The sequence below is a fragment of the Strix aluco genome, chromosome 33 (genome assembly GCF_031877795.1).
Source record: "Strix aluco isolate bStrAlu1 chromosome 33, bStrAlu1.hap1, whole genome shotgun sequence".
Lineage (NCBI taxonomy): Eukaryota > Metazoa > Chordata > Aves > Strigiformes > Strigidae > Strix > Strix aluco.
The window spans coordinates 40,574-67,108 of record NC_133963.1 but is presented as its reverse complement, the minus strand read 5'-3'; the positions used below and the strand labels follow the sequence as shown (position 1 = coordinate 67,108).

At 41.0% G+C, this 26,535-nt stretch overlaps 1 pseudogene; it reads right to left on the bottom strand.

Moving 5' to 3' along the window:
* Window positions 1–3,533: 3,533 nt before the first annotated feature.
* On the bottom strand, window positions 3,534–25,406 carry LOC141916959 (membrane-associated phosphatidylinositol transfer protein 3-like; annotated as a pseudogene).
* Window positions 25,407–26,535: the final 1,129 nt, after the last annotated feature.

The window sequence follows — 26,535 nt, the reverse complement described above, 5'->3', positions numbered from 1 at the left end:
TATCGGGGCGGGTTCTTAAACGATCCCAAGAGCGAGATTAAGACACAAACGAGGTCAGATGCTGTATAACCTTGTGAACTTTATTTCCCGTAACAATTAGTAATTGCGATAGGACAGAGAGAAAAGGAAAGAGAAAGTCAGAATCCCTAAGCCAGAAAACAGTAGAGATGCAGCTAATTACCGCCACCACCAGGGATCCAACGATGTTCCGTAGACTCGGCCTCAGTGCAGGTGGTGGTGCTCCAAGCTCCGCCGAGGTCCCAGCTCCAGGTAACAGATGTTAGTGGCAGGTTGCAAAGACAGTGGCCCCAAGAGAGGAGTACGCAGTCCTTTAGTCCCCACGATTTCCCCCGAAGAGTCCGCCCATTTCCACGGAGCTCATTGTAATATGTGCCGCCCCGTGGTCCTCCATACGCGCATGCCCAGGTGTTCATGGTGGCTGTGCTGGCGGCGGGGGGGGAGGGGGGGGGGGGGTGGTGTCGGCCTGCAGTCCCTTCTCCCCGCACCCAGCTTGCGCGCAGGTACAGCTTGGCAGGCACTGCCAAGGCTGTCGTTGTTCTCACTTTGAGCGGATGTCGTGGTTTTGTCGGGGACTCTGTAGCGTACTCCTTTAGAACAACAGGATGCTGGGGGTGGGAAGTGGTGGTCACGGAGCAGCAATGTTGAGACAAACAATGTCTAACACAGTTCCTTACAGGCCACATCAGCTCTCATATGTTGTAGGAAACAAAATTAAGGAAAATATTTTCAGCTTGATGTCAGTATCATGTGTAGACACTGAAATTGTTACCACTCTAAATCACGCACACACACACGCATTTGTTTTACTACTATTAGCTCATAATATTCTTAGAGAAGCCAGCACATCAACTACTGTAAAGGTGACCCAGTTATTAACAGAAATACACAAAATCAGAGTTTTCATGACATGGTACCCTGCAAAATGACATTGTGTCTGCAAGAGTCAAAGACGGACCTTAACAACCCAGGAGATTTCTCTGACCTTGTGCTCAGACACTAGTTCGTTTAATACAGTCACAGAATTATGCACAGATCCCTCTTCTGAAATGAAGTAGGCCTTTCTACTACAGCAGCTTAAAAAGAAAAACAGATTTTGGAGTCTCTTGGATGATAGAGCAACATTAGCTTTGAACTTTGCAGCAGGAACAGTGATTACTGTCAGGAGACATGCTACACAACACCCAGTGCTTAAAAAGAACTTTGTGATCAATCAATGTTGCTTTTAGGTCCCCTCAGCAAATTTAAAATTTGCCTAGTTTGTTCCTCCCTCACAAGCCTTGGATTCCCATGCCTATTTATAACTAACATGCAGGAGCTGACTGGAGGGAGATGGGGTCTGGTGTACCCGTGCAATCTCCTCCTGCTGCAGAGGATAGGAGAAGAAATGGACTATGTGATTAGAATTAATACACACAGTGGGCCAAGACAGAACACGGAATAATTCCTCCATGTGGGCTAAAGAACTAGGTGTGATACTACTGGGAAAGCATTTGTAAACCTCAAGACTTCCTCAGTGTACTTTGTGGATATCTTTCATTTAGCTTGTTTAGTTGGTTGACTTGGCGACATAGCATAAAAACCTAGACTCCTGTAGTCACCTGCTCCCAATTAGTGAGAACTACCAAACTTTTAATATCTTTCCTAAATCTTCAGCAAAGATTACCCCCTCCCTTAAAGGAAGCATTCTAAAAAACAGACTACTGATGTGCCAGAGATCTTTCAGGAAGGTTGAACTGGGTAACCGACAATCTTGCCAAGTAACATCTAAAAAAATAAACCAAATATCTCCATTTATAAGCTACTTTGCTGCCTTTTAAGGCAAAAGCCACAGTACCATGCCCTTCAAAAAGCACACTGAAACTTTTGGGTGAATAGGGAGTACAGACATAAGTTTACTTCTGCACTGCCTTAATAGTTTTGCATTGCATTCTTTGTTTGCTTTACATATCAACTTTCAACATAATTAACCAACAGACTTGTTGAGAGACTGTTTCTAGTCTAGCTACAGACTAGAAAAACCTGAAAGTAAGGGCAGGGGTGAACGAAGGCACGACACCCTCTCCACCCCAGCTCCATGACATTAAAACCAACCAACCAAACCTGAAAATGAAATCTCCTATTGACGTCAGGCCTTCTCAGTGTCAATAGTCTGGTTTTAACTTTTAAAGAAAAGTTTTTTTATGTGCCCTTGTAACTTCACTGCAGGTTTTAAAACATGCTTCAGTTCAGTCATGAAAGTTCTCTTGGTGAATGTAGTGCAGTGGAAGTATCTGCATGAAGAATCTGCAAACTGCTACTACGTTAAACTAACCACAACACTTCAGAAATATTACCACTTAGGGAAAATTTCACACATTTTACTTTAGTAAATTCACTGAGAGATCTGAGATAAATTTAAATCAGTAGGAAAACATCTATTTGGCACCTGTAATTTGGCATGTCCATTCTTTGAAGATCAAATGCTGTAATTCTGAATGCTACAGATTGTCTTAACACAACAGTTGCTATAACATGTGAGAAGGTAAACAATTTACCCACAGGAATTCCATTACTTTTTTTCTCCTCCCGTGTAAAAATTCTAGTTAGAATAATGAAAAAAGTGATTGCTCTGAAGTTTGCAGATCCCTTAGTAAAAGAGCTCCCTTTAGCTTACCATCCTAGTATCTGTCTCTTGGACTGAGATGGTCAGAGCCATCTCCTTACTCAGAGCAGTCCACACATTCTGTACAGTCACCAGGTTCCACAAAACAACATGATCTTTGTACACTTGCACATTACTTTGTATACAGCAACACTAACTGCTTCAAACTGTGGCAGACACATTTATTTCTAACATGAAGTTTTTATGATTTGGTTCATAAGTGGAGTTCTCACGTTTACTTCATGTCCAGCACCTCACACAATCACGAGTGCCCATGTTGGGGTCTGTTGACTAACACTGTAAGCTGAAAGGAAATCTTGGGTTTAAGGCACCCAAAAAGCATCTTGCTGTACAAATCCTGACCACTGATTACTGTAGTTCCCACCTCTGCTTCCCTTGCAAGTGTATCGCTTCATCGAAAGTGAAGTGGAAACAGATACAACTATTTAATGTTTCAAGTGTAAACCTTCTCTGTAACCTATGGGACCTACTGTTTATACTGGTTTGGGTGCAGCTAGTTAGCTGATACCATAATCCTCCTTCTGAGTAAAATCAGCCTGTTACAGCTTTTTCTCTTATTGCACGTTTTATTATATCTGTTGTAAAAAATAACCAAAGATACTTTCAGTTGCTTTGATGTTATGAGCACTTGCGATAGTTTTAGATTGTTTTAAAATCTCCCAATAAACACGTCAAGAGGAACAGACTGGAAGTTCCCCAGTTGGTGTAAGAAGGCAGATTCCAGAGCAGGGAAGACTCCGAGGGACAGGTTCCCCTCTACATCTCTTAGTTCGAAGCTGCCTAAATATTATCTCTGAGGCATGCCTACAAGTTTAATGGGGTGCACCCAAGATCTGTATTTCCAAGCTTCCTAGGGGATAGATTCAAATTTGTGAACTCCACCTCGAACTCAAGCGATGAAGGGCAAATGCCTGTCATGATCTTTGTCTGATTCAGGCTGGCTCTGGGCACGCTCTGGCTTGGGGTTTGAAGAGGGTGGGTCAGGTTGCTGTACAGACATAGTCCTGCGGAGATGGTTTCTCTTGCGCAAAAACTCAGGCTGGGAGTGGAGGCCAAAGCTGCCTTTTCTCAAGATCATCCAAGAGTTGTTCTTTTTGGGTCGTGAATGGAGACTGAACTCCAGCGAGGCCAAGTGGGCTGCATAACCTTCACTGAGGAACTGAAACAGGAAGGAAAGAAAGGGAGTGACAAATTACTGCTGCCTCCACCCGTGAGCTCTGTGAGGAATTTGGCATCCAGTTAGATACCTGCAGAGTGCTAATACTCCTCTTTTTTTTTTCAGTGACCTGTTCCATTTTGTCATTCAGCAATATGCGATGCGTGCACTTGCAAATACAACCTATGACCACTCAGTTCCCTTTACTATTCACCCTGCCAGAAAATGCCTCATCCAAAACCAAAACAGCCCTTCTTTCTCTGAAACACTGTCTCTGCTTTTTATCCATTGTATGTGTGTGTGTGATGACACACATGCATTTCCTTGTTCCCCACAGGACTTCCTGATTGAGTAGCAAAAGTTACTTACTTGACACTGCGCCTGGTATTTCTTTGTTGATCGTCCAACTATGTAGATCTGGGATGGCGACAGAGCCAAGACATTGTACACAGAAATATCCTTCGTGGAACCATATGCAGCACAGATTTTGATGTGGCACTGAAACAAATATTACCTCCAAAGTGAACGCTCTATTAAACACCATGCACCACAAGGATGGCGCTTGTTTTGCAATGAAGCAGCAGATGAGTTCACTGTTATCAACCTCATTCTGTAAACCACAGAAAGCTAAATCTGTCTGCCTGCATGCCAGCAAGAACTACAGATATGCACACAGGCAAGAACAAGCAGTTCATCTATTTATTTGCCATGCCGGGAGGCCCCTTTGGATGTTTTATCAGCCTTCCTTGCTCTTTGAAAAGTGAGGAAAAAAAAATGGGGAATGACAACTAGACTTTGTGATGGCCCGTGAGATTTACTGTTCAAAAGGAAGGAAGAACTCTAACTTCACTTAATGACATTCTCTGGAAAAAAAGTTCTAAGGCTATAAACAGGTTTCTAGTACCTCTTGCGTGAGATTCCGGAGAAAAATGGTCTTTTGTCGCAGTGGGTCATGAACAAGTCCATCTGAGAAGAAGATCATCCCTTGTGGGAAGTTGTGTTGAGACAACCATGAAACCACACGCTGTTTTTGCATAACTGGACGGCCAGTAATATAGATAATCAGATATCCCAGGTCCTGCCAATGCCTGTCGGGAACAGCAGGTAAATTATGTAGGTGCAGAAAGAGAAACGATATCCACAGGCTAGGCCAGCATTTCTTTGCTCAGCACAGACCCAGGTAGAAGTCAGACAGTACCGTTCAATAAGTGGAAAGCAGCACGCCTAAGTCTCTGCTCCTGTCAATAAATTAAGTAATAATGTCTACATCTTGAGGGAGATGGAGGGAAGCTAGAGAAATTCTTATACAATATGTTATATAAAATGAGAGCAATTTTAAAATGTATTTAAAATAGACCTTACTACGCATCAAGTCCTGCTAACTTTGAAACCTTTAAAAGATTTCCTGCCATTTTAGCTGTAAGGAGTGGAAACCCTTGAAAACTGGCATCCCTCGATTCCCACGCAAGTTCCAAAATGAGAGCTGTATTTCCCCATCCAGTGCGACATTAACAGATTTGCAAGAACAGATTAAAAGACCTTTTAATTTTTTTCTCCAAAAAACACTCTTGCATTTGTGGCACTTGATATTTTTAAGGAGAAGTACGTCCTTATGTGAAGTTAGTGAAACACCAAACACTCTTTGCTAATCACAGTAACACACGGAATCATTATTAATTCACTGCACACACTTTAAGGCCATATTCCCAAAAAGCAAGTTCTAATCTTTAGGCAGCTTACACTACAAATTTTGAAGTAAACCATAGTGTTCTAAGATTCCTCTGAAAATCTGGCAGACCTGATGTCCAAGTAAATATAGAAATGTATCTGCAAAGAATCATGGCCTTTAAAGACTTGTTGTTTATTTAGTAAGAAAAAAAAATATTCTGCCCTCTTCCTTCCTGTGTTCAAAAGTGAAGTGTACAAACCTCACTTACCTGACAACATCAGCGGCCCCAGCTCGGACTTTGGGGTCACTTCCCACAACTGAAACACTTGCTGCAAAGGAACCGTCAGTGCTGAACACAACACATTCCATTCCTCGGGGAAGCACAGTCAGGTAACTTGCAGCACTACTCTGGTCCCCTCTGGAGAGTCAAAGCAATAAATACATTTAAAAAGCAAAATGTCAGAATGTATTTTTGCACATTCTAGTTAAGACCTGAAATTAGATCTGTCTGGATCTACAACTTCAAAAAATCGCTGTCAAACAGGGCTTCTGATTTCAGTCCTCTGTGGGGCAATTATAACTTACACTTTTAGGAAATAGCCTTTCTAAGAGAAATTTGGAAGCTGACTTTAATAAGAAATCACATGTGTATAAATACCTAAAAGAAATAGGAGAAAGCCCCCAAAACTGCCTGAAATGCTCAAACTACTACTCAGACATGCTGCCTGTCTATATATGTACCCATATAAGACATGAATGCTATATATATGCACGCACACACACACATGCACACACAAACAGTGCACAGAAATTGGCTAGATTTTTTTCCTGCTAGTCTACAGTTACTGGCAAATTACTAGAAATTACAAGGGAAGAATGGATATGCACCTTTTACTGGCATGTGCTTGTACCAGTCAGCTTTCCTCCATTAGATAAACAGTCGGTAATAGTAGCATTACCCATCTCTCTATCCTTGCAAATTACAATGGGAATGCCAATCCAGACAAGCAAAAAAAAAAAAAAAAAAAGCCAAAAAACATTCAATCATAGATGGCTTTTCTCATGGAAAGGCATGTGAAATGCAATCTTCTCCTCATGATGTATTTTCCCCAAGAGGTCTGGTCATTAAGACACTAATAGAGCACAAAGTGATCCAGTACCATCCCATGACCTCATGTTCCCTAAAAAATGTAATCTGAAGACCACATCTTCTTTCCTTTAGAAGGGTGATTATTGTATGATCTAGAAATTTGTATCTGGTGATGAAGATTCTTACAATATGTGTGCACAGCTTCATGAGCAAAGACAGGACAATTTCTTTCGTTATTGTTTGAAAATTACTCCTGCAGCCTAAAACCGCATGGGACCTTAGCTTCTGAATACACCTTAATTCGTTTTTAAGTAACTCTCTTTTCTTGAATTGCTCGTCTGTTCTATTACACTGAGGTAAAATATTTCTTCCTCCTCAATTAGGACTGCATAAGATTGTAAATTGACTTTGGACTTGGTTAACTGGTAAGTAACAACACATTCTGTTTCAGCTAAATCCATCCCACTGATTTAGCTGCCAAAACAGGGATTCAAAGGAAGCTGTAAAGCTACTTCCTAAGTGGCTAGGCAATTTGTTTCTGAGCACAATATTAAACTAAAACTCTGTATTAAATCAAACTGGACTTTTAGTAAACGTAAGATTTTTGAAAAGCACAGCTACCCCAGGCCTGTCTCTAGGCCAACAAATCCTATTTTGCACATCTTTATTCTTCATAGTTTATTCAGCATAGAGATTTTTAAGAAATGCTGGAGGGCTAGGAGAGCTGACTGATTTTACTTCAATGAATTGTTATTTTCAGGTGCTGGTTTTTTGTTTTTTTGTTTTTATTTTTTCCCAATTTAGAATAAGCATGGTCTTGAGTATAGAATTAAGGTAACTCTGTTGATCAGCCTGACATCAACAGATAAACAAGTGGCTGAGAGCAAGGCAGTTTATTCTCTACTGTTAATTTCAACAAGAAAAGCTTCTTGTCAGTCTGAAGAACACAAAGCTATACCCTGAACAGGCTGCAAAATATCCCAAGTCATACATTCTTGCCACAAGAAGACTGATAACAGTCATCCAGTCCCTATATTTTGCAAGACCAAGTGCTCCTAAACCAAACTGCACTGAGGATTTGTGTTGCAGTAGAGACAAACCCATTGGCCTGGGCACCTCCAAACTGGCCAGTAATTAGATGATCAAATCTAAGCTGACAACACAGTGACAAGACCAAGAAAAGATAACTAACTGATGTAAATCTCCCTCAGCACCCTGTTCAATCTTACACGCCTTGGTGTCTTCCTGAGCACAACCACCCATCACAGCTACAGTTCCAGCTTAGAGCTGTTACCTGACCACCATTTTGATGGGATACACGCCAACTCTCAGTCTCTTCTGGTTCGGTATGTTGTAGGATATCCGGCCACTGCTGTTGGATATCTCCGTGTCAAAGTACACCCACCTACCCGAAGATGGCTCAGTCATTATGAAGATATCAACCTGCAAAAACAACAGAACAGTCATCTAGTGTGACTGTAGGCAACACCCCCCCTTATTTACAAGGCCCACCAAGCCTAGTTCACATTAGTATCTCCAACTATGGCTCGCACTAAAAGCTTGAAAGGAAGTTTGAAGGAACTTCAAAACTCAGTAAAAACTTCACAGAGAGACCTTTCAATTCGAAAATGCTTCCTAACACACAATGCAAGAGTTCATTGCCTTCATCATTTAAAGCGCTCAGCTTAGCACTGCAGGTGTCAAACAAGGGTATAGAGCTCAGAAATTTGGCAGGAACCCTAAACTAGAAAAAAGATCATTTCAGCTTGCATGTGTATATTACATTTTTGCAAACTAAACCTACAAAATGGAAAATTTAATCAGGTTATTAGAAAAATATAATCTTTCCCAAATCATAACCTTGCCTACAAATGCAAAACATAAACACTTCAACTTATCAAGATTTTTTTTTTCCAAAAGGTTTAATCAATATGCTTTTTTCCAACTGAAATATTTCATCAAAATTAACATAAAGCGTATGAAATACTTTGACTTGAACTGGCACTTTTTAGCAGTAAGTACACGAGTAAATCTGAGGGAGGTATCTGCCAAGCTCTCCTTCTGTACTCAGTTCTAACAGAACTCAGGCATACAAGGTTTATGTGGGCTTCTTCAGTGCTCAACATGCAGCCAGGTACTCTGCAAGATTTGCCAGCAGCTTACGAGATCATGCTGTTTGTGTGGATATCCTGGATAACTCTGCAGATATGCTCTTCTTGGACATATGATGTTACATGACATTGGGATGTAACTATAAATAACACTAAATTTATTCTCAACTGATGAAATTCAGAACCAAATTTTTCAAAGGGATGAGCTTTGGTGCAAGGGAAGAAATGACAGATATTGCTGAGCCAGAAGTGTTATCTGGATCAAACAGTGGGTTTATTTCTTTCTTCTGCTTTTTGACTGCAAAGTGAATTCACAGTTTGAATACAGATGTGCGCCAACTGCCTCTTTAAAGTCTTGGATGGCGTAAGTAGGAGAAAGCTTCACTTTGTACCCTAACTGATTCTGAATTTCCAACTTTCAAATGCACCATTAGTGGTGAGAGGGCCAGGGAAAACATTTTCATGATTTGCTAGGGAAAAATCTAACTTCTTTCCAACCTGCAAAGGAATACAAAACCTAACCAGCAGCAGAAATCTTTTCTTTCAAGATCATACTTCTAACTTTGTTTTATTCAGCCATTCTGTTCTTACCTTCTACTCTTCCCCTTTAATAATTTTCTCAAGTCAAGCCATTAAAGATTGGGATGGGGGCAGGTGTATGTGTGGTTCAGAAAAATGTTTTTTAAGTTTGCATTGGGCATTCTGAAAAATTTGCACAACTACAGCCCTTTCAACATTTTCTTTTTTCAACATCAATGTGAAAGCTACTAGAACAGCATTCTGCTGACTGTGGTCATTGAACTGTTCTGACTCAATTTTCCCTCGCCACGTCAAGAGATTATGAAATACAGCCTTTTACGTAAAGTTACTAGAGATCCTTGGAGGGACAACATGCAAATGTTTAAAAAAATACAGATAGTATTTCCATTAGTTTTGAAACCCCTCAAAATTAAAATGAAAACTATTGGTAATTCATCGCTGCGTATGGAATTCTCCCCAGTGCAATAATTATTAATATTCTTAACATTTTTACTTAGAAATTTCTTTAAAGAGATTTTGATGACAGGATTGTATTCAATACCCAAGCATAATATGAAACTGTTTTCCCACTGCAGAAGCACAGCTTGTTGTTTATCCCTATCCATCTGAAATGGGAATATGACTTCCAGGCAATCAGACAGCACACAATAATCAAGGCAGGGAGAAAAAACATTGACTGTAATGCCCAGAAAATAATGGGTTACGTAAATTCCAGAGACACACCTCTGACCTCAGGAAAAGCACTGAAATGCTGAAATGTATCTTCAACCTAGTTTTTGTTCGCACACTAGAACGCTCAATGTGTTGTCTTTTTTACCAACCCAAATTCATCTCAGTAAAAGACTCAGGGCTAAAATGAATCCAGACTACAAAGGTGTAGAAACCCCCCACAGGCCCATTTTAGGAATTCCTTCAAAAACAAGGGTAGTCTCCAGGACTGATCCCTGTCTGAATGAAAACTGGCATGTCAAGCCCACCTCAGGTTAATTAACATTTTCTAATAGGTCAACAGACTGAGGCTGAGATTACCCAGGTGGCCAGTCCCATGGGAGTACGAGAGGCTATGACTGGCAGAGACTCTCACAGAAGCTTAAGCTCCTGTCTCCTTGTCTTGACCAGATGGCCACATCCCCATTATCACTACTCTGTTGTTCCTCAACAGGAGCCACCCAAAGCAGATGAGGTTCCAGGAAAATGTCCCGCCTGCTGAGGATAGCATCATAATGTGACAGAGCAGATCAGGCTCACCTGTCAGACTCAAACTAAAACATCAAGGTCTGCTTAAGTCTGCAGGCCACACTACTAATTGACATAAATCCTTCCCCTGCTCTAATTCCCACTAGGGAAGGTGGGAGAGGGATGGCCTTTCCTTTGACAGATTCAATGGTCTTGTGGTAAAAACGGTTTCTTCTCATTTCTGGACTCTACCAGTTACAAGAGTGTCCAGCTGAGGCATTGCTAGGATATAGGCACAAATAATTAATGCCAGGAGATCCATGACATACACAGCCTTGATTTGAAGTCTTCCTGACTGTAGATCTAATTGAAGACCTTCAACGTAATCCAATACACTCAGATACATTTAACTGACTTTTTGAACTTACACTTGAGAAATGGCACAAGGAGGAAATTATTAAGTCTCAGAACCATACAATTTTCGTGTTCTTCATAGGACCACTATGAACGCCTTTGGTGCCCTATTCATCATTGTGCCAGAAGAACCTTATCAATGAATAAAATGTGATCAGATTGAAGAAATTTGTAAGTTAATAAAGAGCTGTGATTAAAATCTTCAAAATCAGACAAAATCTGTGATCCTGTCTTGCATGTAAACTCAAGTGATGGGGATGCTTTCTTTATAAACCATATGGGACAAGATTCAAGCAATGATGGGTCTTAAAAATATAACCATAACTTATATTGACAGTTCAATGTGTATCTGCATGCGTGTGCTGGATTCTACAACAAAATCTTAGAAGCAGGACATCACTTGTGTCTTGTTGGCGTTGACTAACAAAGCCCAGCTGTGACAGAAGCATGGTCATCAGAGACATGGTTCCAGAAACATCCATCCCTGCCATGTGCACTAGCAAACAGGCTCCAAAGACATGCCATCAGCAGTCTGATCCCTAGAGGCATCTGGTTAGCGCTGCATCTTAGCAGAATGGGCACCCACAAAACAGGCCAAGTGAAGCCTCCACGCTTCAGTTCTACCCTCAGCTCAGCAGCATTGCTCTGTTCATTTCCACAAAAAAAATCTTACGGTCTCAGTGAATATAAACAAATGTGTTCACTTAATGCTTGGCTTTGTGGGCTGTAAGCCTGGCTACTGCAGGCAGCTTTAGGAGTGACAGTTCCAATTCTGTCACATTTCTACTTAAATTCTAAAACGAGTCTTTACTCTTCCATATATAAGGGGAAACAGCAGCCATCTAGACTCCAGAATCCCTATTCCTTTATTTAGTTGTCTTACCTGGATAGGAGGATATACATTTTTCTTTTAGCGATTTGCCAAACACTATAAAATTCTTTTTCCCCCCTTGCTGAAAAAGGTAATTGTCTCCAGCAGGTGGTACGACCGAATGGCAGGTTCAGAAATCACTGCACAGCACACTCATCATTAACCAGAGGAGATGGCAGGCATCATGTAAGAAGAATGAGAGCTGGGAAGAAGGTCAGCTATCAGGAAAGCCCACTTACAGCATGTTTTTGCCAAAGTGGTGGGGGCTAGTGACATACTTCCCCTCACTGTAAGGCTTCCTCTGGTACTATGTACGTGTGCTACATTCAACAACTGTTTCTAGTAAAAGCTGGTTCAGAAAAGTAAGGAAATTGATTACTCAGACTTTACCTTTTCACCTGTTAAAGCTACCATGTCCAGAGGTCCATACATAAAGCGCCCAACTAGTACCTGAGGACCATCTTCTGCCGCAATGACATCATTAGCTCGGTGATTAGCAGTCACATTCTGAAATAAGAGCGGAAAGTGGGAAGGGTAGTGTTTGCTTTTGCAATGAGGCTACTGCCTCTATTATGTTATTATGAACAGTGGCATAGAAACAGAGTCCTGGACAGTGTGCCTGAGGTATGTCCCAGTGCAGCTTAGAGCGCCTAGCTGAACTGCCTTCCTGTTTCAGCTGGAGCCAGGTTTCTAGTAACAGTGGGTTCCTGAATAGACTTTCTAGTGAGAGCGCTCAAGATGACCAAATAAGAGAGAGCATTGAAGGGAATGCCAATTATCTTTCACTTCAAGTGGTGCCATAGATTCACACAATTATGTACGAGACAGACACATCTTAATTGACATTTCTAGCTGAACTGGCATCTGAAGAATGAAGAAAATATTTTTTTCCCCTTGAGTTATGGATTCATCTAGTGTATAAGAAAATAGAAGAACAACCTCTTTGCTTAACTGAAACTTAAGACCCCTCTGTTATCTAAAGAAATAAATATACTTTCTCCCAACATGCAGTGACAAACCAAAACAAACAAAAGTTGTTCCTATTCCCTAGCTGTTAATTTGTTTGCCTCTGGATTATGTTAGTAGTTTTCAACTCTTTAGTAATATTCAGTTACGTAAACTCATGCTTTGGGAGATCAAACTCCATTTAAATTGCTGCCAAACCCAAGTTCTATAGCTGCCATATACATTCAGATTTATACTTACTCTCAATTTTACATGTGTCCTTTTGCGTAGCCATTCTCATGGATTGGATGGACTTAGTGTTGCTGGATCCAAGTTGTCATTTTCCTTGAAATTTACATTTTCATACCTCATCACCTGAAATTATATTAATAATTTAGTAAACAGTGTGTGGCCTGGGGAGTGCTGGTACTTGGCAAAGAGAGGGAAAGTACACTGCTGCCCCAGCTGAATGACACTGTAGAGCCAAAATCACAATGAAAGTAGAAAGAGGTACAGGCCGTAAGTTCACATTAATTGTACGGACAATAAACTGCTTTCACTCTGTTAGCCAACACTTAATTTCAAGTACTTATTGAACAGCTTTTACATTCACAACAGAGCTTGCAGATTCTTCCAGAGAAAATGGTGAAAACATTAGGATGGTATCAAGTGACAGTCACATGGTCTGCTCATGGTCTGCAAAGTCAGTAAAGCAGCTTAAACCACTGAATTATTTTTTAATGTTCTTTATGAGGCAGAGGTCAGGTTCCCGACTCCATCTGTATTGATTTTCTATGCATATACCCAGACAGAAGGGTTCTTATCACCTTTTGAATATTACTCACCAGTGTAGAGGTGACAGGCTTGGGATTTGGCTTGTGGCTAGTAACGTCTGAAGGTAAGAGGGCTATAACTTGTGAACATGCAGAACCCTGATCTGTCATACAAGCTACATATTCTTACAATCTAAATACTACACACTTACCAAGAAACGTGCATGTCCAACTCAGATTTCAGAATCTTACTGAAATCTGTGGGTTGCACCCTGGGATCACTGATAGTGTAAGGCTACTTCATTTTGAATAAGAAATAGCTTAGTCTGTCTCTTTCACAAGCTAGCAGAAAATTACTCAAGTTGAAGAGTTGATTTTCTGTGCTGAAGTTTTCCACCCTGAGTACCCTCCCTGGAAGAGGGGCCTAGAATAAATTTGAAAGATCCTGCTGCATTCAGCCTTAGCAAAGCAGTTGGCTTGCAACAAATCATATTAATGCTGAGAAGTCAGTGTGTTTTTTAACAAAGTGACATAAATTCTACTCACTGGAGGTCATGTGCAGGAATTAATGTGTCCACCGGGCACTGAGGAGCCATTAGCCTTAATGTTAACCCCCAGCAAGGGCAGAATGTCCAGACTGTGCTGGAACTAACCAATCCTTTACGTAGTGCTGTAAGCTCACATATTGCTTTACAGGCATGTTTCAAACATTTGAAGTTCCTATTAAATTCTAAAAGCTGTAATGCATGTAAAGGCCAGGTAAGACACAACAATGCGACTTGATATGAATGCACCAAAATAACAGGTAGAATAAAGCAGGAATGATTGCTAACAGTCAAGTGGGATCAGGGAGACATCTGAAAGGAAAAATGGGAGAATGTTCTGATGGATTCATGGCAAAAAAGTTCCTGAGAGAGAAGATGAGATGACAAGAGCTGTAATAGAGCTGCAAAGGAGAGAAGAAACATCTGTGTACAATTATCTAGGGCCCTTCCACAGAAAAAACAGGGATTTGCATCCTGTCACTTCCAGTAGAAACCTCTCCTCTACTTTGGGATGAGCATCAAATAAGATTCCTGTTCTGGAAACTGTTCTCATTCATAGAAAAAGCTCTTCAGCAACTTTTGCTTTGCCTTGATTATGGTGATGCTAGTTATAAACAAAGTTTTTTAAATTAGCTTTTAAAATTCTGCATTGCTTAATGATACATTTTGACTGAAATCAGATATACTAAAGGATGCTCTGAAAGGACAGCAAGAGGTTGAAGGACTCTCAGAATTTCATCAATTAAAAACAGTAATCAAAACCTCCGCAAGCGGTCTGGTGTTGCTGCGTGCTCCACTCGCAGGCAGCCACGCGGCAGTGGGGGCTCGGTACAACGGCGCAGTGTGACATGGCAGCCGTCCTGGGCTGGAGGGGACGGAGCTCCATTCCCAGGTGAGCCTCCAGGGAACCAACACTGACACCAGCACCAGCAGCAGGAGGTGGAGGGAGTTAAAGCTCAGAGACCAGCTAAAAGGAGCTGCGAGAGAGGCATGCACACTGACATCTGCCAAACTGACTTCATGGAAAAAAGTCACTGTGCCCTTTTCTGCATTATTCTCTCTACTGTTTGTCTGGCAGCAGCTGTTTCATGATCCGATGGATGTAAAAACCACACTGATTCTTGGGTTAGTCCAAATTAAACTGCCTGTGACGGGCTTTTGGGTGAGGGTCACTTTGGGTTCTTGGAGGGACACATCCTACAGGTTTCACTTTAACACCACTTAATTCTTTTTTTTTACACCAGGTGAGATTTCTCAGCCTCACCACTTTCTCTAGAGGTCAGAGCACTGAATTATCCCTAAGTCACTGCGAGTTGCTTCTAATTACTGACACAGTAGGAACAAAAGACCCATCATATGACTCAGAAATAAATTCTGAGGAGACAGGGCACACAATGCCTTGAACTACTCTAGTATAGTTATGGGAAAGACTTGATTTGCTTATGGGAGCAGTAGTTTCAAACTGCTGCCTTATTATCAAATGTATGCTAATAATTCAATATTTAGTAGGGAAATACATAACTAAGTAAGGCTGGAGACAGCCTATTCCTTCAAAAACAGGAGGAAATTGATACATAATACAGGGTTATACTGATCTGGGGCATGGGAGGGATGAGTACAGTCACACAAGTCAGCAGTAAGAACGCCAGCCAACAGTGCCAGTGGTGGGCTCACTGTCCCCTTCAACTCTGCAGTAAATCCACATCTGTCATTCCTACATCCAGTTGTATGTGATTGAAGTGCTAAGGCTTGGACAATAAGCCCAAGCCAGAGTTGACCTATAGATGAATCCTGTACATTTTATAACTGATAACCATTGTGCTATTAGGTATTATACTAAGTTATAGCAAACCAACTGTTCTGATGTAAAAGGTGGGAATACTGAAGCCTGAGCAACAGGCCCTGAACTGAAACTGCTAACTCTGTATGTAGTCATTAGTGAAATATGCATAGAAGATGTAGTTTAAACATCATAAAACATGTCTATCCTGAATGTATCCTTATATTTCTTTATGTGTGGGCAAGATAACAAGGCCACGGAAACAGTTGTCTGGCCTTGTGACCTTGCTCATAAATTAACTAGATAAGCAGGGAAACTCCCTTAGCTTCTCCCTTAAGCCCTGGCCAGGCTCTGGGGGGAACCTAACTGAGATGAAAACCAGATATTTCCGCTTAAAACAAAGGTGTCAGCTATTCTGGCTTACTGATTTTTAGGTATATAAGGCTGGGCCCGCTCACAGCGACTTTGGAAGCCTCACCTACGGGTGGACGCACCGCGTAGGATTTCCCACTTGCAGGGAAAGGTTCTCCAAATCCTCGCTGTAACCGGGGCTCCCCAGCGACTGCGGATCTGGATGATGGTAACGTATGCAAGTGGTGATGGATCTTTCTTAATCACTATTCTCTCTCTCAGGCAGTAATGATTTGATGCATTACCCTGTATTTTCCTATTTGTTTAAGCGCGCTACTTTGTCTTCTCTTACTGTAAGTTTTCTATATTATTCTGTTATATTATTTAGTTATTTCTAGTAAAATATGCCTGCTCTTTTCACTCTGGTGTCTGAGTTTAATTGATATCCCTGATCAGCAAAACATAAATTGGTGTCAGAAGTGGGATCCAACAAAAATGCCATTATTTAAAGTGACCATTGGATGTTTTAAATTGTATGAAAACGTACCTATTGAAAAAGGAAAAGAAACTACAAATTCAAGTAAACGAGGGTGGATTTTGTTAACTGCATGTAGAAAACAACACCAGAGTAAAGAGAGGCTGTTGTTAGAGCGCTCCCAGATGGAGCGACAGAGATGTGATTTGAAGAGTCAAATAGTGATGTTGCCATGCCAGAATAAGTTGTTTGCTGATAAGCTGGATACTTATCAGACAGTGGCAGAGAAAGCTGCGGTGCGAGTAGCACAATATAAGTATAGGAAAAGGAGAAGGTGTAAGAAAGTTCATGCAGTGACTGCAGAAGCGAGTGTGCAGTGGGATCCTGGTAGAGATCCTAATAGTGGGCAAGCTGTGAGGAAGGATATGATAGAGGATTATACACAGTATGAAGTAAATGATATAATTGAAAGATTTAAGCAGAGACCGGGGGAATCCTTGCTCTCTTGGATGGTGCGTTTGCAGGATCAGGGAGTGGCAGGGGTAACCCTAGACGCAGGAGATTCTAAAAAGTTTTTGATTTTAAGTTCAAATGCTTTTGTGCAGGATACATTTCGAAACAACGATCAGGATATTAATTTGTTAGCACTGGCTGCTCTGGGATGTAATACCAAATATCCTACAGAGAATGACTGGCTGGCATCTGACCGTCAGTGGTATACTTTGCGAGATTGTATACAGCAAATGAAAGAGGAAGGGATGAAAGCAGCTATTTTTGTAGGAGACGCTGACTTTATGATGTGGCATCCTTTGCCGGTCACTATGAGAAACAGAGTGATTAAAACCATTCCACTGGCATATAAAAATGTAATTATGCCCCTTTGCATTAATGAAATGGGGGATCCCCTCGATGAAGTAATAGAAAAAGTGCAACAGTTACGTGACCTTGAAGAGTGGAGCCCCCGAGGGAGTGCAGGGAATCGAGATACTCAAGACAGCCCTAAAGGCAGTGAAAACAGGATTTCTCGTACGGAAATGTTTACGGCTTTGTTAAAAGACAGCATGTCTCATGAAAAAATTTATGATATTCCAACTAACGAGCCGTGGCGAATATATACAAAGAGAGGGCTGAATAAACCTAGCAAGAGAGTGCAGAGTGCTAAAACTAAGGATCCAGGGACAACTCAGCCTACGGCGCCCCTTCTCGAACCTCAACGGGACCCTCCATCTGCCCACGGAGGGCCCCCCGTGAGTGGATCACTGGTTCTGGGGGTGAAAGAGGATTGGGCAGTGTTTTCTGACTTGTACCCTTTGCAGGAGGCAAGTGAGGTGAATCAATATTATAATCAGCACATATGAATTAATAGCCAAGTTCCAGGGCGGTGAGTGCAGAAGGACCGATGGCCCCATGTAGAACTTAAAGTTTTGGGTTGGTTTGTTTGGGTTTTTTTTTTTTCCTTTTGTTGTTGTTTGGTTGGTTTTTATTTAGAACAACCAGTCCCCACAAACTGTAAATACCCTAATTGAGGCTGGAGCAGAGGCCTCCTTAATATATGGGAATCCCAGGAAGTTTAACAGACAACCTGTAATTATTACAGGTTTTAGGAGGAAAATAAATTAAAACTGTACAAACACAAATGGAAATGAAAACAGGAAACCTCCAAAAATTATTATATTTAGTCATGATTGTCCCCAATCCTGAATATAAAATCATTATAGACATTCTAAAAAGACTAACTTTAAATCTTTCTGATAGTCAGTATCAATTTGGAGTTAAACCCTGTATTAGTACCAGACCTGTTACAGTCAGCAAAGTAAAAAAAAAAAAAAAAAAAAAAAAAGCCTCCTGAGCAGATCCTGGCTGCAACTAAGTTAGTTACAATGAGGCAATATAGAATTCTGGGAGGACATGAAGAGATATCACAGACAATTAGAAATTTATTAGATGTAGAAGTTTTGAGGTGGCAGTCCGGTGTGGCCTGTCAAGAAAAGTGATGGATCCTAGAGAATGACAGTGGATTTTAGAGAAATAAACAAACATACTGCACCGCTTGCAGCAGCTGTGCCAGACACTGTCACTTTAATAAAAGAAGTTCAGAAACATCCAGGAACTTGGTACGCTGTAATAAATTTAACTAGTGCATTTTTATTTTTTATTTTTACTATCCCAATTGCAGAAAAGCATTTGCTTTCTCAAGGGTGGCTGCAGAGCCCCACTATCTGTTATAGAATTGTAGCTGAACACTTAGATAAAATACAGCTGCCTTCTCACACACAATTAAGCCACTATATAGATGATATTTTGATTCAAGGAAATGATGAGGAGGAAATACAACAAGTTCTTGAATTAGTGGTAGATCATATGAAACAGAAGGGTTGGGAAATTAACTCTGCAAAAATCCAAGGACCGTCTGAGACAGTGAAGTTTCTGGGAATTCAGTGGCATTGCAGGCATCAAACCAGCCCCACATGGCCCTGACCACCCCAGAAATCCATCTTATTTTCCAGGACAACCTGTCTTAGTCGAACTCCCCACGGTGGGAGCAGTACCGTTGGTATTGGATACCCCAATAAACAAGTACACCTGGAAAGCCAAAGATGCTCATGGAAAGGAGCACAAAATTAATACAAGGTGGATTATCCCATCTTTCTAATTATAACCCACTTCTGGTTCTCAAAATGAACCGAGAAGCTTTTCTTTCCTTTTTCTTGCAGGTAAACCCCCCTGGAGACAGATATCCTGAGTCACGACGGGGGATCCTTATATAATGTGTTTGGGTTTTTTTTGTTTTTTTTTTTTTTATACAGTGTTGATGTTCATTGTCTTATTAATATTTCTAAGATGTATTGTCTATCATTGCAAAAATTGCTTTGGGTGACTGTTCCCCTCTCCCTTGGTTCTGGGGGAAGCACCGGCTTCCTAAGTGTTAACCAAGAATGGGAGGAAAATGAATTTGTGGATTTAAGTCAGTTACCAGTATTATGAGCAAACAACAGACACCAAATCAGGGGAAGGTCCCTTTGCTAATGGGGCCTGGGCTTTAAAAGGTCATTACTGGGCCCATGAAGGCAAGATGGAAATACCAAGACCTAAACCACACATGCACTCTGGGCTGGGAGCATGGAAATTCATTTTCCTGCTGCAAAGGCAGACCCCAGCTCCAGCGAGCCAGACCATCTTCAGCTCCACAATTGACAACAACAACCAGAATATTTTCCCTTGTGATATGTATGTGTTAGTCTTATAAGTGTCCATGTAAAACATCCTGTAATTGTACTTGTTCATGCAGACAACCACCTTCTTCCCCCAATCCCCAAGGACCGGGAGTACATCCATTAGGCCCAGCGTGGGACACATTTTAGTTAAATATGTTTGGTTAAAATATTGTTAATTGACATTGTTATTGTCACTGTTACCTTTATTATATGTTTGGTTAGGATGTTGTTAACCATTGTCAGTGTTAATATTGTTTTATTTGTTATTTGTAGTGTTATTGCTCATTTACCTTTGTTTAAATCTGGGATAGAAGTTTCTAGGCCCAGATGACACATGCACTTTAGGATAAAGGGGCGTGGAAAGCCATTTTCCTGCTGCGTATGCTGACCCCAACTTTGGCAGACCAGGGCAACAGACTGCGTGGGCTACCAGAGCCACAAACACTCAGTGATATATTACCAGAACCATAGAAAAATAATGGATAATATGTTAGTAATAATTTCAATTCACTTTATAGCCTTAGCCTTGATAATAATTTTCTTATTTGTTCTTATAATACAACTTTTTTGTCCCTGTGAATGTCAATCACGTAAACTGCCGTTGTGTTCTTCTACTGATTCCTTGCAACCTTAAAATCGGTTTGTAGAATGTTTTGGTTTTGTAGAGTTAGTTAATTTTGAGCATGACATGTTTGTTAGAGATGTTGTTAGCTATGTGCTTGTTAACTGAAGATATTCGTATTTGTTAAAGATATTGTTAGTTACATGTTTATTAATGGAAAATTTATATATCTGTTAAAGATGTTATTAGTTATATGTTAGCCAGAAATATCGTTAGTTGTCATGTTGCACGCTATTTCTGTCCTTTCTTTCTCTTTCTCTTTATATCTCTATCCTTTGTGCCACCACGAGGACAGCAATGTCAAGCCATGGGGCAGTGTGAGAGACTGTATTGCCTTGACATTGCTGCTGCACCACTACCACTACCTGACCTCAACATCCTGTCGCCGTGAAGGAGTACGCTCTGAAGGAGATGAATTGTCCCCGAAGAAACCACTATATCTGCCTGAAGCCAGAACAACATCATCCTTGGCAGTGCCTGCCAAGCTGCGCTTGTGCACGAGCCAGGTGGAGAAGAAATCAGGGTGAGGAAGGCGTGCGGAAGCTGAAGACACCACAGGCCGACACCCCTCCTCCAGCACGACCACTGAGAACACCTGGATCTGTGCACCTGGAGGAACACGGAGCGGCACGTATGACAATGAGCTCCGTGGAAATGGGCGGACTCTTTGGAGAAATTGTGGGGACTTGGACAATAAAAAGACTGCGTACTCCTCTCTCAGGGCTCAGAGATGAGATTTCAGGAGAGACTGAACCAACAGGACATCACTGGATTCGTGGTGGTAACTGATTTTGCTGCATCTCTTCTGTTTGCTTGCTTAGGTATTCTGACTTTTTCTTTCTTCTTCCCTCTGTCCTATCGCTATTATTGCTTGTTACAGGAAATAGAGTTTACAAGGTTGCATGGTATCTAACCTCGTTTGTGTCTTAAGATCACTACTAAGATCATTTAAGAACCCTCCCTGATATTGGATCGGGACACGCCTGACAAAACATCATCAACTGATGAACGAAAACTAATGTCACTAACCATAGAGATGGTTTGAGAGCCATGATTCACCTATAGGTCAAAGGACCGAATGAAGTGCTAAGGCTTGGACAATAAGCCCAAGCCAGAGTTGACCTATAGATGAATCCTGTACATTTTATAACTGATAACCATTGTGCTATTAGGTATTATACTAAGTTATAGCAAACCAACTGTTCTGATGTAAAAGGTGGGAATACTGAAGCCTGAGCAACAGGCCCTGAACTGAAACTGCTAACTCTGTATGTAGTCATTAGTGAAATATGCATAGAAGATGTAGTTTAAACATCATAAAACATGTCTATCCTGAATGTATCCTTATATTTCTTTATGTGTGGGCAAGATAACAAGGCCACGGAAACAGTTGTCTGGCCTTGTGACCTTGCTCATAAATTAACTAGATAAGCAGGGAAACTCCCTTAGCTTCTCCCTTAAGCCCTGGCCAGGCTCTGGGGGGAACCTAACTGAGATGAAAACCAGATATTTCCGCTTAAAACAAAGGTGTCAGCTATTCTGGCTTACTGATTTTTAGGTATATAAGGCTGGGCCCGCTCACAGCGACTTTGGAAGCCTCACCTACGGGTGGACGCACCGCGTAGGATTTCCCACTTGCAGGGAAAGGTTCTCCAAATCCTCGCTGTAACCGGGGCTCCCCAGCGACTGCGGATCTGGATGATGGTAACGTATGCAAGTGGTGATGGATCTTTCTTAATCACTATTCTCTCTCTCAGGCAGTAATGATTTGATGCATTACCCTGTATTTTCCTATTTGTTTAAGCGCGCTACTTTGTCTTCTCTTACTGTAAGTTTTCTATATTATTCTGTTATATTATTTAGTTATTTCTAGTAAAATATGCCTGCTCTTTTCACTCTGGTGTCTGAGTTTAATTGATATCCCTGATCAGCAAAACAGTGATGCAACACAATTAGCCATCTAACTGAACTAAAGATTAAAAGACTTGATCACCCTCAGAAGGTGCAATTAACAATCACAACATTATTTGTTGCAGAGAGAAAACATAAAGAGATCAATGACCTGTCTTAAAATGAAGGCCACAACGTCTGTTGATTCCCAGTAGCTGGCATGGAAGAGATGCGGCAGGGCCACAGCTGGAAAGGCTGTCAGCACATCTGGACAATACAAGGAATAATCTATTCGTTTTGTTCCCCACCACTTTGCAGTAACTACAAAAAAACCCAAACAAAATAGCATCACATTTCTATATCTTCTTAAAAAAATCTCTTGCTGTCTTTATGTTTAAGCTAGATAATTGAATGAAGTCTTCTGCTTTTTAATCTTGTCATTTAGAGTCTGTTAAAGGTATCTATCAAGCACAGAAGTACTGTTTTCACTGACTGCATCATCACTTAAATGTCTGCAATCTAAACAGTTCTACGTGGTCCAAGTTTTGGGAAGCAGAAATCACCTCAGCATGATTGCCACTGCTTCCTGGTCCATGGATAAAATACAGTGAAAGACTAGTACTTTTATGATCATGCTATAGAGTAAGAATTGCAAATGCTTCCCAAATGGTGAACAGAATACTGATATATGGCTACAGTCCATAACAGGACAATATAATGATTTATAGCACTTTTAATTATGGGTAACAAATCTTATCTATCTATATTTCTTCATGCCTGGAACATGCTGCTAAACCCCTGTTAGTATGAAACCCTTAATGACTATTTATGAGAGGCACCTTAACATAGAACTGTGACTTCACTTCTGTTGCTTTATCTACTTAATTATAAACAGAAGAGGAAGCTAAATGGTGTTATTTAAAATTGCAGCAACTTTGGCTGTTCTCATTCTCCACAAATTTCCAAGCAGGTAATTTTCCTTTTCATAATAAACTTTTCCACGGAAAGTATGTGGAAGGAAGGGTTGTTGCTGTATCAGACCACTCATGGCACCAGACTTCACTCACTGTTGGTGAGGTATGCTGATGGCAAGCTTTCTGTTGACCCTGAGTTTTCACTGTTTGTGCTGGCCAGGCTCAACTTTCTTGTTTTCCCTTGTGGTTGATCAGATGCATCTGGAGATCCAGGACTCTCCTGAGAGAAAGGTATGTTCCAAGAGCTGTTCTCAAGGAACAGAGCACTGTGGTTGTGGAGAGCATCACCTGCAGGTTACAGAAATGAAAATAATAAAAAAATACCAATGGGATGAACAACATGGCTTGGAAACTAGTGTGTGTGTGTGTATGTGTATTTTTTATTATTATTTTTAAATACAGAGCTAGTGAGAGTTTTCCTGAATAGTATCAGATTTAATGACCATGAATGAAACTCCTTCAGAATGAGGAGGACTGGATGAGACAGCACGACTAAATGGACAAAGCACACCCTACTGCCATCAAAATTCAATGGCAGCTGGGTGCTTTTGGCCAAGACCTTCCAAACTAGGTAGTGATTTTGGAAGGCTATTTTACTTCACACTCAATCCTATCCATTTTAAAGTCATTCTCTGAGAAGAGCTAGACAAGCCCTGGGAGTCTCTGATAGTTCTCTTGTCCTCTTCCTGACATGAGCAAAATGACTTTAGAAAGAGAATTTTCAAGCAAGGTTGTCTACTCATTTGCACGTTCCCAAATGGAACAGAATTCTCATTTATTCAAGCCACTCTGACGAAGTTATGGGCCATGGCTAACACCTCTACTTAATGAAACAAAACACAGCCTTCCTCCTGAGGTGTTCTGAAACACGTACAAACAGACGTGCATTTAAATAAAAGCGTTGCTGATAATTTTGCTTGAAGCAGCCTGCACATCCCTCCTGTACCCAGAAAAGGCAGAACTTCAGCTGAGAGATAGGATATACAGCAAAGTGCATATCAAAAGCAGCTGACTCCTCAGTGTTGTTTTTCAGAGAACAAACCTTTTGCTGAGATTAAAACAGTGAACAGAAGAAAAAGGAGACCCAGTTCAATGCACATAATACAAAAGAAAGCAGACAGCCCTTAATGATGTATTGCTCTATTTCTGAACGCATTTCAGTCCCATTCAGACAAATAACTGTAATCATGCTGTGCTCATCTTTCACATGGTCTTGGGTTGGGGACTATGTCATATGATTCTTTTATGTAGTGGAGGCGTGGAATAAGTTTTTCTTCAACTTCTCAAGTCTTACCAACTCTCAATGCAACGAATACCTCAATGGTGCACACAGGAGAACACAACAAGTTGCTGCTTTCAAGGACACCGTTCCTTTAAAAAATACACTGGAAGCATAAGTGTCTACAGATTATCAGAACTGGTAAAACATGTCACCACTGAATGAAAAGGAATAGCAGCATAGATCCCTACAATCTCCTCCCTTCCAGAAAGAAGATGTAGCTAGAAAGATTCTGGCTTGTTTTGACATAAGGCTGAATATCAAAACTGCATGACACAACCCAAGGAGCTGCCCTGCAACTGAATCAGAGAAACAATTAAATTCTAACACTTTGTGATGGGCATGTAGTTTGGACAGAATATGTTCAATTGCAGTTTCCATGGGAACATGTGCTTTGAGTTTTCATTAAAGAAACGGCAATGTACTGTTTCCTTCAAAGGAATCTTGTTGATGTAATACAGTAAGGAAAGCTATGTGTGGCTATGGGAAAGCTTGATGGAGGTGAAAAGACTGGAAAGATAATCTTATTACTTGCCTTCTCTCAGGCAAACTATACAAACTCTAACACAGACAACTAAAAAGAAAACACCATGCTGCTTTCCTATTACATACCTCACAAGATCAGGAGGTATTATACGCTCTTTGTAGTGACAGAAGCAGCACAAAGAAGCAAAAGGTCTGATTCTATGTCGTACTAAATACTGAACAGCAAGGTACCTGGTCCTTCTGACAACAAACCCTAAATCATGTGGCCTAATGTACCACAGCAAATCACTCACTGAAGAGAGTAGCAGAATCTACGGACATAAGCAATAAGGAACGAGGAAGCTGCCAAACTGCACCCCATTAGGGGTCTGCAGAACCCTGATCCAAACATCAACCAACAGGAAATTCCACAGAAGAAGGTGCAAGGAATCCCATAAATGAAAGCTATATCACCATGAAGTGCGCATGACTGGCAGTGTTCTGATGCATACTTTCTGCTTCCCCTTCCAAAAGATTAACGGAAATAAAAAAGGTTGTGCTTTTAAAATAAATTTTCTGCTTCTGAACAGTTGTTGCTATGCTGAAAGAGTGGTAAATTGACCTTAATCTAATCCTTCCTCTCCCATCATAATTTTGTAAGAGTTTTGTTTTTTTCATTGGCCCTAAAATGGAGATGGAGAAGTAAAAATAGTAATTTGGCACAAAATGGAAAACATGTTGTCAGCCAACATATCTCTTAGCGTCTTCCATATTACTGACTAGCTTAAGACTAGCTTGGTAAGGGGCCTTGAAACCTGTTGTTTATTTTGCACTGCTCTTATTGTAAGCTCAGTAACCCTTCCCCCTATGAAGAGATCAAATCGATGAAATCGAAGGCATTTTTGGCAGTTTTTTCTCTCCTGTTTACTGAATTATCTTTATTTTATACAGTTAGGGCAGTCTGCTTTCATCTCTGTAGGTCAAGTCTTTGTTGAATTGTAAAGGAGGACAGAGAGTACCGATTAGATTAATAAAATACATGTAATACTACTTTTTTCCAGAAGTCCCATGCTCAACTTTTGACTAAGACAGTCTACTTGTATAATTCTTTGTCCTGGTTTAGCCAGGATAGGGTTAAGTTTCCCCAGCAGTGGGGGGCAGCTCTAGCCGGGTTATTCAGATACCCTGTGGACTTCACATCCTGGCGCCGAAGCGGGACAGTCGGTTACCGTGTGTACTGTGGGATTTGCTCTGCTCTCACTGCTGTATCGGTATATACCTTGCTCTGTTCATTGTTATTACTGTTATTGTTATTGTTGTTGTTTGTTGTGTTGCTGTTGCACTGTTGCATTAAACCTCTCCTTATCTCAGCCCCGGGGCTTTGTATTTCACTCCCTTTGTGGGGGAGGGGCAGCGGCCGAGTGGTCTCAGACCCCGGCAGGGACTAAACCACCACACATACTACGACTGTACATATAAAATCCCTGGGTGTGGTGCTCTTCCTGAGCTGC